Source organism: Rattus norvegicus, chromosome 14, assembly GCF_036323735.1.
Source record: "Rattus norvegicus strain BN/NHsdMcwi chromosome 14, GRCr8, whole genome shotgun sequence".
Lineage (NCBI taxonomy): Eukaryota > Metazoa > Chordata > Mammalia > Rodentia > Muridae > Rattus > Rattus norvegicus.
Genome location: NC_086032.1, coordinates 64,755,584 through 64,764,627, shown reverse-complemented (window position 1 = coordinate 64,764,627; position 9,044 = coordinate 64,755,584). Strand labels below are relative to the sequence as shown.

Sequence of the window (9,044 nt, the reverse complement as noted above, 5' to 3'; positions counted from 1 at the left end):
AAACAAACAAAAACCAGACACATAAGGCCTGCTGAGGTCCTAGTAGCCAATGACTAGGGCTGCTGTCTCTGAAGAATGTTGAAGGCTGGGGGTTGGGGTTATAGACTGCCAGCTGTCTGTCAGAAGCTGAGGGGAGTGAGGAAGGGTGTTAGCCTGCTCACAGTCTAACAGTGATTCTTCCTGCTGAAGAGAGGAAATTTCATCCAAGGCCACAATGTCACTTCTCAATTATCAAGGGCTGCCTGCCTGCTCAAGCCAACACTGCCAGAATCCAGCTCCCTTGGGAGGAATCAAGCTGACTTGGCATGAGGTTGCTGCCTTCCTGGGGTGGAGAGAAGCACAACTATGGCGTCTCTTGATGTAGGGGAAGTGAGGGAAGGCTTCCTGTAAGCTTTGTGCCTAAAGGACCTTCCATCTTTCTATCAACTTCAGTTATATTATGAGGAAGAACAGTCAGAAGATCATGATGTCAAAGGGCAAATTAAAAATGGAAACTTAAACTTGGGAGTAAGCAGTAACTAGGCCTGTATGTTGGAAAAATGAACAGCTTTCAGCCGGTGACTTCTGTGGGGTTGATCTTGTTCAGAAATCTAGGAAATGAAAGAACAAGTGGTTGAAACGAGGAGATGATTGAATGGAACCAGTTATGGAGGGGTTGATCCTTACACGTGGGAACGAACCCCAAGAGCTTAGTGCTATGAGAAGCCATCTTTCTGACTTCAAAAAACATTGTGCTGCAAGAACGGAGCATTGTGTTGTGAAGTCAATACACTAATAACCAGGTTGGAACAGCTCACTGCACTTGACAGAACAAATACTGGGACTTCCGGAACCACCACCACCACTGCTGTCTCTGTGGGTCTATTATGCTCAACAAGTGTTTGGAGCTCATTGGCCTGCCCTTGGCAAAAGCTTCAACTTTGCATGGAGAACGTTGACCAGAAAGCTCCTGAATGTATCAGGATGGTGACATCATTAAATGCTGGGGAGACAACTTACAGTCTGGAGCATGCCAATGACCTTTGAGTGGAAGTGCAGAAAGTGTAGCTAATAGACGCTTTAAGTAAGAAAATCTTAACCTTGGGTTTGAACCAAGACCCTGTACCACATTCAAACACCAAGGATACAGAGAATGATCAGACACTCAGCTACACTGTGCAGGAAAAGTTACAGGGTTTAATGTCACTACCAACCAAAAACAGTTTTGAAGAACCGAGAAAGAAAAGAAAAGCAGGATCTGGAGCAGAAGAGGTCTGTGGAGAGACAGGCTGCTCTGGAGTCCTGGCAGAAGCTTGAGAAAAGGGAAAGTGGTTTGGCATCTCATACAGCCAATGAGGATATGAGGTCTCTTTGAGGCATCCTTGCCCCCTTGCGAAAGGCTGATGGCTGGCTCCCACTGTCAGAAGGTCAGGGACAGAGTGAAGACTCTGATGCTCTCTTCCAGCAGATCTACAACATTCCATCGTTCATCAGGCCAGGCAGGTCAAGGCTGCAGGCTGCACAGATGAGGTGTGCACACTTCAAGAGAACCTGCGGCAGCTGCAGGATGAGTCTGACCAGCAGCAGACTGAGAAGACCATTCAGTTGTCCCGGAGGTAGGTCAAGGAGAGGAGGAGCTGCAGCAGGAGCAGTTACAGATGCTCCACAAATGGGAGTTGGAATGAGAACAGGAACAGTTCACAACCGCATCCTGGCAAACAGGGACTTGTGTTCTAGAACTCCCAGAAGTTATGCCCTTCCAGTTGGATCCCAACTGAGGGTCTCATACCAATCTTGCCTATTCCTTGGATTAGGACTCCTCCCCATTTCAGAGCAGCACAGCTCCTTATACCCCTTCACCTGTCTCAGCTCTAGCCCCCATACATTTGCATTCTGGATCCCCAGTCCTTGGCCAAGAATTTACTCCTTTAGAGCACCATATCACAGCAAAGTGATAGGACCTCTCTCAACCCATTTGAGGAAGACCTCTCCTGCCCTACAGAGGGTGCTGTCAGCTGTGCTGCTGTAGAGGCTTTCCTGGGCCCTCCAGGTGTAGTCACCAAAGAATAAAATCCTTTCAAAGAAGATGCTGAGGGAGAGGAGGAGAGTTGGGGACATGAAATCCCTTCACTGACCCACACAGTCCATCACCCAACCCCTTTGATGAGGATAACCACCCCAGACTGCCAGTCCAGCTGCTCCTGGAAACCCTTTTGAAGAGTGCCCATGCACCAACCCTTTTGAGGGAGACAGTGATAGTGGCGTGGAGGCTGAGGAACACATTGGAAGGAGCTGCTCCTGCAGCAAATTGACAACATCTTTGATTCCAAGCAGTGTGGCCGAATGGCTGAGTTTGAGGTTCTGATGGAGTATCTCCAGAAGCTGAAGTGCACCCTAGCTAAGCAGAAGGGGGCCCTTTTCTGTCAGCAGTGGGCAGGAACTGAACAGAGTCTTGGGCAGCAGGATATCAAGTGGGAGGAGGAGATAGGCAGACATCTGAACAGGTGGGCTGGAAACAGTAATCTCTTACTGTGCACTTTGAGGCATTTCCACTACAGTTGAACAAGAACAGGGAAAAATATCAGCTTTCATTTGCTGGTTTTTCTGTATTTTTTAAATGAAGTGTTTCTTTTCAGGGAACTTTACCACTTTTTAAAATTGAGATACAGCTCTGTTGAGCCAAGGCAGAAATGGCTCTTGGGTACCTTGTAGTCCATTTTCTGCTGACTATTTTTGGTCGTTATGCATTATTATAGGGAAGCCCTTGACAGATCCCTTTCTGTAGTCAAGATAGGAAGGGGCTCTAGCAGAAGTCTGTCCTGACTTGGTTGCTCCCTTTTAGCACCTCCCTGCTTGGACTGTCTCCAGGACACTTAGGGAAATGTTAGGTGAAGGTAAAAGTCTAGATCCAGTGGGGACCAGTGCTTCTTTTTATGGATGACAGGAATGTTGCCATGTTCTCACCTCCCAATTAAAAGAAGTAAAGTTCCCAAGTGTGAGGATTGGTGGGGTGGTAGTGTCATTGTGAGTTTTATTAATGGACAGTAGTGATCAACTTTTTGGTGGATGTTATGGCTTGGGAGAATTTTCTACTTGTGCAATTGTCTGATCCACTCGAAACCTCCTTTCAGGGCTTTGATAGAGCCACCACTCTATAGGCCATATTCAAAGACCTGTTGATTTGGGAACTGTGACTGGAAAGTTTCTGTGGAGTATTAGCAGGTGATGGAATACTTCTGAGCCAGGAGATAAATACTAGTAACTTCCAAGGCCCTCTAGTCAGCCTTCATCCATGTGGTTCATTTAGGAAATGGCTAAGATGTTATTTTACTATTTCAAGTACTGAGAAACAGAAATATTTGAGGCACAGCCTGAGATCTTCCACAGCCCTGAAGTCTTGAACTCTTGATAGAAGACAGAAAGGGAAATTATGTAGCTTAGTACTTTGGTTTATGGGAACAGATGGATTGACAGATGACCTTGCAAGATCCTTGGTGTGAACCCACAGAGTATACATGGACAGACCCATAGCTCCAGCTGCCGCAGAGGATGGCTTTGTTGGGCACCAGTGAGAGGAGAGGCTCTTGGTCCTGCCAAGACTTGATGTCACAGTGTAGGTGAATGTCAGGGCAGGTAGGAGGGAAGGGATGGGTGGGAGGGTGGGGGAACACCCTCATGGAAGAAGAGGGGCATAGACAGGAAACCTGGAAATGGGATAACATTTGAAGTATAAATTTAAAAACATCCTATTAAAACTATCCTTGGTGTGCTCAGCTTGGGGTCATTTCTTCAGTGATACTCTTCATTTAATGGACAATAACTGACCATTGGTCACTTTCCCATCAGCTAACTCTAGGCCATGCTATTGGTGTGCAAGCTGAAATTCTTTTGTCATATTCTGGTGAAGATCCGTCTTGGTGGTAAGAATGTCATGTGGGTGCAAAGATCTGTATTTTGGCAGCTTTAATCCCAAATCATTAGTACTTGTTGGGGCTTTGGCTGGATAGAAAGCCCTGTATCGGGTTGTGGGAAGAATTGAAGAGAGAGGGTAAGAACCCTTTGGTTCCATTGACAGATGTTTACCAGCCTGTCAGTGGATTACTAGTCATTTGTCAGCTCTGTTGGTGCATGGGCTGTTCTGGAAGGTAGGCAGCCTGGCATCTTATGTTACCTGGTGCCGGCTTCCCCTCTTCCTAAAGCCCAGTCTTCAGGCATGCCCAGCATATCCACACTGTTTGATTTGCTTTTGTCTGATGGAAAAGGAGGCACAAGAATGAAGCTGATTACTGGCTTTCACCATTACTTTTCCTGACACAGATCAGGTGTGCAGGATGGTACAAATGTAGACATTGCTTTTTTTTTATAAGACTGACATTCTTAATTAACTAGTGACTCATTAAATGTACTCCCTTCCAGAACTCACCCCAGGTAGCAGTCTGACTGAGAGCATGGAGTAAACAAATGCTTATAAACCAAGTGAACTCAGATTCCAGAGGTTTTACTGAGTTTCTCATTGAATTCCTCTTTGACCATATTCTGCAAGTCAGAGACGGAAGAAGGTAGACTCGTCTACCTCTTGGTTGTATTACTTCCCAGAATTCACACAGGCTAATGTTGATTTGCAGAGGATGTTTGACCTGTGAGTGAACCACAGTGTCAGCTTCTTACCTTGGGTGAATATTTCAAGATTCCCAAGGTCCCATCTCATCAGTGAAGGAGCACATCCTTCATAAGGTGTTGGCAGATCCCTTAGGTGTAGGTCCTGCTCATATGGAAGGGCTTCTTTTTGTTCCCTCTGACACATTAAGGAACTGGAGCCTTCTTATTAGTGAATTATTATTAGTGAATAGCACTCAACAAATATCATGTCTTTGTTGTCAGATGTTGAAACATCTTTTTAAAGTCATGAGCCATGTTGTGTAGCTATGCCATGTGATTCAAATTGTGGAATTGGCCTCTGTATGGGATCAGACCAGAGGAGAACAGTGTGCTGGTAATCATGATGACTGTCACCAACATGGTCACTGATGCTCATACACTACACTGGGGCCTTGTATCAAAGGGTTAAGAAAAAAATCATTTATGTGAGGCTTTTATTAAAAAATATAACATTTTAAAGAAAAAACAGATAAATGGTTCACAGGAATTCCCCCAAAAAACAGTCAAAGAAAAAGCACAAGCAACAGCTACAGAAAAAAAATCATCATTAACCATTTAGAAAATGCAAATTCACAAACTACAGTAAAATATTATCTCATATCCATTAAAATCATTAGAATTAAAATAATGATAGGTCACCAGGCATGGCAGTCCATGACTGTAAACCTTACATTTAGAGGTCCAGAAATTGCTGTAAGTTTGAGAATAGCCTGGGCTATGTAAGAAGACTGTGTTTCTCCTTACAAGTAGCAACAATAAACTAACAGGGAAAGAATAACAGAGGACAAAGTCCAGCAAGAATAAAAATACAGGAACCTGTGTACTGTTTATAAGAATGGAAATTGGAACAGTCATGAAAGTAGCATGGCTTTGAACTATCATGTGATCTCAGGATCCTGCTTCTGGCTATGTATGCATAGCAAGATGAAACCAATAGCCAGAAGAAATACTCTCGTCTCCACATTAATTACAATAACATTCACAACAGCCAAAGTATAGAATTAACCAAAGTTCTAAGGGAGAAAAAGAAAGAGAAAGAAATTAGGGTAGGCAACGAAATATCCTTGAGCCATGAACAAGGTGGGATTATGCCATTTGAAACATCCTAGATTAAATTAAGTTAATTGAAATATGTGAAATACAGACAAAGGAATGTAATAGAAATAGAATGAAATGATGGCTGCTATGGAGGATGGAGAAAAGTTGATGAATAATGAAAAATTTTCACTGTATGTTAAAACAATCTTTGGAGAGCTACCTTGTGGCATGGTGACTACAGTTAACAATATCTACTTTATGTACAAAGTTACCTACAATATTAGATCATAATTGTTCATATCTGTGGTAGTTTGAATTAGAATGGCCCCCATAGGCTCATATATGAGAATGCCTAGTCACTCAGGAATGAACAATTTGATAAGGATTAGAAGGATTAGGAGGTGAGGCTTTGTTGGAGGAAGTGTGTTACTGGCCATGCAGTTTGAGCTTCCAAAAGCTCAGAATGTATGGATCAGAATGTAAAGCTCTCAGAGACTGCTCCAGCACTTTGCTTGTCTGCTTCCCACACTGATGATCATAGACTAAGGCTCTAAAATAGTAAGAAGCCCCCAATTAAATGTTTTCTTTTATGAGTTCTCTTGGTCATACTTTCTATTTATAGAATAGAAAACTAACTAAAATCTTGTATAAAAAAGGAACTAAGTAAAATTCAGATGTAAGTAACTTCATTGTGGTATATATGTATGTGTGTGTGTTCGTTCGACAATTAAGTTACTTACATAACATATATATGTATACATAATATACATACAAATATACATATATATCATATATATAAAATCATAAAATAGTATAGTTCAGATTTATGATTTTTGTCAACAATACTTTAGTAAATATGGAAAATGAAGATGAAGCAAATATGAAAATTGTTAATATTTAAAATAAAGGTTTAAAGAAATATATGGCTATACTCCATAAATAAATATAACTATATTTGGAATGTATGCTCCAAATATTTATACTAATGGGAGTATACATGAGTTATTTGTTGATATATGATTATTATCATAAAATAGCAGAGTTCTCAGATTAATTACCTCATTAATTGGATCAGAATTTAAGGTACAATTTATTTATGTGCTTCCACCTCCAGGTTCTTTGTAAGCTGGGGATAAGGTATTAGCTTGGGGCCTGAGAGCGAATTGAAGGGACAACATGAGGACTTGTCTCAAGCTGGCTCTCCTGGGTGATCACAGAACTCAGTTCTGATAATATGTTGGTTTGAGGGCCTCAGTTTCTTGCTGGTATTTGAAATCTTCTCTCCTTGTCTTGCCTTGCTGTAGAGTGGCTCACAACAGGGACATTTCTTTCTGTAGAGCAGTTGAGTGAGAAGGGAAGGAAGCATCGAAGTTAAAAGGCAAACTCATTTTGTGATCTATCTTTAGAAGAGGCTTTCTGTCCCTTTGCTATATTCCATGTAGGGAGACTGAGAAAAGTAAGACTTCTGAATAGCACAGCAGAGCATAGAGTGAAACTCTAAACAGGTCCACAGTCAAGCGGAATGGGTATTTACATTCATGGGTGCAAAGACATAAAGATCTTCAAACAATAATTTAGAAGCTACTTACCATGGAAGGTATGCTCAAAAACAGGGTGCTCACATTGGCAATTTCTTTTCTCCAAATTGTCCCATTGTGATGTGTTGAACTTATCCAGAGCCCTTGAATGGTCTCAAATTTTCTTCTTTTTAATAAATAGTCTTTAAGATAAGAGACATGCCCAAGATGATGTGCTTCAGGACCCACATTAAAATGCCAGGCCTGGTGGAACATGTTAATAATCCCAGGAAATATGATGGACCCCGGGTCTTAATAACCAGACAACCTATTCTATTTGATGAGACCCAGGACTAGTAAGAGACCCTGACTCAAAAGACAAGGTGACAATACTCATGCACACACTAGTCTACCCTGGCACCTGAGCCCACAGGGATATGCAAACAAGAACACCACCAACATCAACAACAAAAGCCTATGAACATAGAAAGCATTCATCTTGAAGTCTGAACATAGTTGGGTTATGTGCAAGTCTCAGCTGTATACTATAGTCTTTCAGCACTCACTCATTCTATTGAACCATGAATTAATTTTAGTTCAAAATAAAAAAGAACCTCAGCAATCAGGACCGCCATATGATAGAATCATCATGTCTGACATACAGTTGCCTCAGGCAAACGACGGTTGAGATTGAAGACACAGAACATAGCACAGACCCACTGAGGCTTTTCCAAGGTGACATATTCCAAGTGAAAGCAGGAGCTTCAGCCTTGATTCAAGAACAAGACTGGCTGGATGAATGCAATTAGAAATGTATATTTGCCCAGGAGCGGCACGACCCCTGCCAGAGACACCGCCGGACCCTGAAGGAAACAGACCGGATAAACAGTTCTCTGCACCCAAATCCCGTGGGAGGGAGAGCTAAACCTTCAGAGAGGCAGACAAGCCTGGGAAACCAGAAGAGACTGATCTCTGTACATACATCTTGGACGCCAGAGGAAAAAGCCAAAGACCATCTGGAACCCTGGTGCACTGAAGCTCCCGGAAGAGGCGGCACAGGTATTCCTGGTTGCTGCCGCCGCAGAGAGCCCGTGGGCAGCACCCCACGAGCGAACTTGAGCCTCGGGACCACAGGTAAGACCAACTTTTCTGCTGCAAGAAAGCTGCCTGGTGAAGTCAAGACACAGGCCCACAGGAACAGCTGAAGACCTGTAGAGAGGAAAAACTACACGCCCGAAAGCAGAACACTCTGTTCCCATAACTGGCTGAAAGAAAACAGGAAAACAGGTCTACAGCACTCCTGACACAGAGGCTTATAGGACAGTCTAGCCACTGTCAGAAATAGCAGAACAAAGTAACACTAGAGATAATCTGATGGCGAGAGGCAAGCACAGGAACCCAAGCAACAGAAACCAAGACTACTTGGCATCATCGGAGCCCAATTCTCCCACCAAAACAAACATGGAATATCCAAACACACCAGAAAAGCAAGATCTAGTTTCAAAATCATATTTGATCATGATGCTGGAGGACTTCAAGAAAGATGTGAAGAACTCCCTTAGGGAAAAACAGGAAAACATTAATAAACAAGTAGAAGCCTACAGAGAGGACTTGCAAAAATCCCTGAAAGAATTCCAGGAAAACACAATCAAACAGTTGAAGGAATTAAAAATGGAAATAGAAGCAATCAAGAAAGAACACATGGAAACAACCCTGGATATAGAAAACCAAAAGAAGAGACAAGGAGCTGTAGATACAAGCTTCACCAACAGAATACAAGAGATGGAAGAGAGAATATCAGGAGCAGAAGATTCCATAGAAATCATTGACTCAACTGTCAAAGATAATGTA

General features: G+C 42.6%; 1 pseudogene; it reads left to right on the top strand.

Annotated features, from left to right (window-relative positions):
- Positions 1-345: 345 nt before the first annotated feature.
- Rbsn-ps1 (rabenosyn, RAB effector, pseudogene 1) lies at positions 346-2,541 on the top strand (annotated as a pseudogene).
- Positions 2,542-9,044: the final 6,503 nt, after the last annotated feature.